Genomic DNA, 4,927 nt, shown 5'->3' on the forward strand with positions numbered 1-4,927 from the left:
GATGATATAATAGTATACTTAAGCGACCCCAAGACTTCCACCAGAGAGCTCCTAAAGCTGATAAACAACTTCAACAAAGTGGCTGGATATAAAATTAACTCAAGCAAATCAGTAGCCTTCCTCTACTCAAAGGATAAACAAGATGAGAAAGAAATTAGGGAAATGACACCCTTCACAATAGTCCCAAATAATATTTCATACCTAGGTGTGACCCTGATGAAGCAAGTGAAGGGTCTATAATGACAAGAACTTTAAGCCTCTGAAGAAAGAAATAGAAGAAAGTCTCAGAAGATGGACAGATCTCCCATGTTCATGGATTGGCAGGATCAATATAGTAAAAATGGCCATCTTGCTGAAAGCCATCTAGAGATTCAATACAATCCCCATCAAAAATGCAAAGTCATTCTTTTCTGCTGAAGTTTAGCAGCGGAGAGTCAGGATATCTAGGAAAACAAATGCTGAGCTCTGTCAGCTAATTTTTTTTATTTTACATTTGACTTTTAATTTGCATTCAAAACAGCAAGCTTCCTTTGAAAAAAGATTTATTTTTACTTTCAGCTGTATGTAGATGTGTGCCATTGCAGGTGCCCATATTGTCCAGAAAATAGCTCCTAATTATTGGGATCTAGAGTTAAGGTGGTTGTGAGTCACTTGATGTGAGTACTGGAAACTAAATGTGGGTCCACCACAAGAACAGTACATGTATGCTCTTAATAGCTGAGCGATCTCTCCAGTCCCTGAATAAATAGAGTTTTTTAATGATATTTTCATACATACTTAATTTTAGTTAATCTTCCCTTCCTTCCTTCCTTGCTTCTCTCCCTCATATTGCTGGCCCCCACCTCCCAAACTACAACTTTCTGCTTCTAATATTTTCCTTTCCACTTTCATTGTTGAAAGTGTTGCATTACCCTGGTCCACCCCCACCCCATTCCTCATAGTCTCCTCTCTCCCTCCCACCCTCATTTTTTTTTTTTTTTTTTTTTTTTTGGTTTTCCGAGACAGGGTTTCTCTGTGTAGCCCTGGCTGTCCTGGAACTCTGCAGACCAGGCTGGCCTCGAACTCAGAAATCAGCCCGCTCTGCCTCCCAAGTGCTGGGATTACAGGCGTGAGCCACCACGCCTAGCTATCCGTTTCTAGTTTCCTAACCTCGACATGAACTCACTCTTACACAAATAAATATGTAGAAATCAGAAGCTGTAATCTACATATGAGAGAAATGGGTTTGTCTTTCTGAGGCTGGAGTATTTTACTTAGCATAAAACATTTTCCAATTCCATCCATTTTTCTTCAAATTTCATGATTTGAGTTTTTAACAGCAGAATCTTGATTGAAATCTTGGAGTCAAGCTCACCCAAACCTGAAAGTCAGTTTTAAGGCAAACAAGTTTATTAGTCGTTGGCTCTCCATTTTGCATCCTCTTACCTTCTTACTATGCCTCATAGAGAGTATGAACTTTCACACTTAAAAGAGATAAGTGGTTTAAGGCACCGGCCCCTGAGTGTGCATCTTCCCTCCTGTCTTGGTTCCTCCAAGTATCCAGGCTATCACAGTTTCAGGCTATCTGTTGCCATCTGGGTCCGTGGAGGCTGTTGCAGGTTTTAGAAGATGGCGAAGTTCATGACACCTGCGATCCAGGACAACCCCTCAGGCTGGGATCCCTGTGTAGTTCCTGAGCAGTTTGGGGTTATGTCCTACTAATTCAGCAAAGGAGATTGGCTAGGGAAAGTTGCAGACTGGACAGGGGCCACATACCAGGACAAGAGGTATGCAAACAAGTATTCCTCTCAGTTCGATGGGGGAAGTCAGTATGCATATATCCATGAGTAGGATGAGATGAGCTTCCAGCTGGTGGACATGGCCCATACACAGATGACTGCCTACCATTGGAACTGGATGAGATTCGTACAGTGGAACCTTCCCAGAGACAAAGATCTGAGGAACATGGTGCAGTTCAACCTACAAACATTGCCCAAGAATGCCAAGCAGAAAGAGAACAAACGAATTCACCTGCAGGAAAAGTTCCAGATGCAATTTGGAGTGAGGCAAAAATGGGACCAAAAGTCACAGAAACCCCGAGACTCCTCAGTTGAAGTTCACAGTGACTTGGAGGTGAAGGAGGAGATGGACTTCCTTCAGCTGATGAAGATGTGCTACTTGGAAGTGTCAGAGCCTCAAAACACATGGTATTATGACAAAACCTTTGACCACATCACCATAAGGAGTGAGAAGCCTCTGCGGAGCATCAAGAGTATCTTTCACACAGTCACCACCACAGACAACCCTGTCATCTGGAAGCTGGCAAAAATGTAGAGCAATGTGTTGGCCATTGACACCATCCTAGCCACATTGATGAGCTGCACCCGCCCAGTGTACTCCTGGGACATGGTCATCCAGAGAGTCAGATCTAAACTCTTCTTTGACAAGAGGGAACAACTCTGACTTTGACTTACTGACTGTGAGTGAGACAGCCAACAAGCTCCCTCAAGATGAAGAAAATTCCTTCAACTCACCCCAGAATCTGGCCACAGAGGCCACCTACATCAGCCACAACTTCTCCCAGAAGTGCCTGAGAACAGGGAGAAAAACAATATAATTTCCCCAACCGAAGCTTATTTGTAGAGGATGACATGGATAAGTATGAGATTGCCTCTGTCACTTACCATTACCGCAGGTGGAAGCTTGGAGATGACATTGACCTTATTGTCCACTGTGAACATGATGGCATCATGACAGGGGCCAATGGGGAAGTGTTCTTCATCAACATCAAGACACTTAATGAATGGAACCCCAGGCATTGTAATGATGTTGACTGGTATCAGAAACTGGACTCTCGGTGTGGGGCTGAATTGAAGAACAACAGTTACAAGTTGGCATAGTCGACATCCTGTGCTTTGCTGGCTGGATCTGAGTACTTGAAGCTCAGGTATGTGTCCCAGTACCACACAAAGAACTCCTCACCCATGTCATCCTAGACACCTAGCAGTTTAAGTCCAATGAGTTTGCCAGCCAGATCAACCTGAGCATGGAGAATGTCTGGGGCATCCTGCATTATGTCATTGATATCTGCATGAAGCTGGAAGAGAGCAAGTACCTCATCCTCAAGCACCCTAACAAGTAGGTCACTGAGTCTACAGCTTGCCTGATGGCACCTTCAGTTCTGAGGAGGAGGAAGAAGAGAAGGAGGAGGAAGAAACTTGAATGAGTTGGCCTGGTGCCTGCATGTGTTCCACCCAGCTGTGCTTGGGCAGCGTGTGTCCAGCTCCTGTTCTCTAGCAAATGAAATAAAATTTAAGTCCTTTTGGATTCAATAAATAAATAAATAAATAAATAAATAAATAAATAAATAAATGAAAAATGACAGCCTTCATGAATCTGTGTATTGCAATTTAGCCAGTTGCATGGCCTGGCAGAATAAGGATTATATTTCCCCCAACTTTACATGGTGCCAAATGTGATGGCCTGATGAATTTGTGACTAGTGTAATGACCAGAAATACCTCTATATTCATGCAGTCTGTCCTGCATGGAAGGAGGAATGTTCAAAGCTACTCCTTTCTCCATCTTCCTCTGTTTTGTTGATTTGAATGTCATCAAGGTGTCAGACCATGTTAACTCATGGACATAAGTACAGCATGGAGTAGGAAAGCTGACTATTGGAAGAGAGCTGCTTGGTTGGTGTCTTCATGAGGCAGGTCTGTAGTACCATTCCTGGACCACCAACCTTCAGATTAGTTCAGAGAAATAAGGAAACTTACTTCTTGCAAGCTGCTAGATGTGGCATAATCTATTGGGCAATTAACAAAGACTCTTCAAGAATAAGAAATGATGAGGAAAAGCTTAGAAGCAGGGAGCTTAGCCAAGTGAAACGAAGAGTGGGAATTATGTTTCTCCATGTATTATTCAGGTACACTTCTTTTTAAAATTAATTTTTAAAATAAGCATAGGAAGCAATGGTTTTTACTTTGATATTTTCATGCAAACACCTTTTGTTGATTCTTCTCCCCTCTCCCAGTGTATGTAAAAGGATAAATCTCTATTTTACTTCTCAGACTATGGACAGGAGCAAGTTTACATGAATCTTATCAGCAGCTTTTAACTTTCATCTCTCTCTCTCTCTCTCTCTCTCTCTCTCTCTCTCTCTCACACACACACACACACACACACACACACACACACACACATGATCACCTAGCCTTCTCAAAATCTTTGCCAAATTAAAATATTCAACTGGGATCCTAGCCCTAGGAAGGTAGAGTCAGCAAGATCAGAAGTTCAAAGTCATCCTCACATACATAGCAAGTTCAAAGCCAACCTGAGCCACATGAAACATTGTCTGAAAATACCAAACCAAGTAGAAGAAGAGGAGGGGGAGAGAATGGGGAGGAAATCCTCTTCAATCAACGATAACCAGAAACAACAATATTCTCTCAGCAATAAAATAAAACCAAAGCAAATATAAAATTCAACCACTGAAAATATACCAGACATTGCATTTAGGCAACTCTCTCACAAACAGTTTTGGATGGACAATTTTTATAAGACTCTCTTTATAGCAGTCATATTTCATGAATCACTAAAGGGTAGGTCTTAAACTTCTGCCAAAGCTGAAACTGAAGCCTGCTCTTTCTACAATGAATCCCTGTAGTGTGAATGCAACCTGGGTACAGACTGTTGGACACAGTAGACTCCAGTGTAGATTTTGAAGTGGCACCCTGCTATTGATTGGGTTTAGGATGCACTGCCTCAAAAGAAGAAACATTGACATTTGGCAAAACAAGAGAAGCACAGAGGGCATGTTTACTTTCCCCTCATCTGTCTTTCCTGAAACAGGAAACCTAGGCAAGTTTCTCTCTGACTTCTTCCCCATTCTCCCTCAAAAGTGGTCTTCTGACAAATGTCCTGTTTTATGCCAAGAAAGAAGAGTG

At 42.2% G+C, this 4,927-nt stretch overlaps 1 pseudogene; it reads left to right on the top strand.

Moving 5' to 3' along the window:
• Positions 1-1,590: 1,590 nt before the first annotated feature.
• Positions 1,591-3,201, top strand: LOC127675703 (eukaryotic translation initiation factor 3 subunit D-like; annotated as a pseudogene).
• Positions 3,202-4,927: the final 1,726 nt, after the last annotated feature.

This window comes from Apodemus sylvaticus, chromosome X, assembly GCF_947179515.1.
Source record: "Apodemus sylvaticus chromosome X, mApoSyl1.1, whole genome shotgun sequence".
Taxonomy (NCBI): Eukaryota; Metazoa; Chordata; class Mammalia; order Rodentia; family Muridae; genus Apodemus; species Apodemus sylvaticus.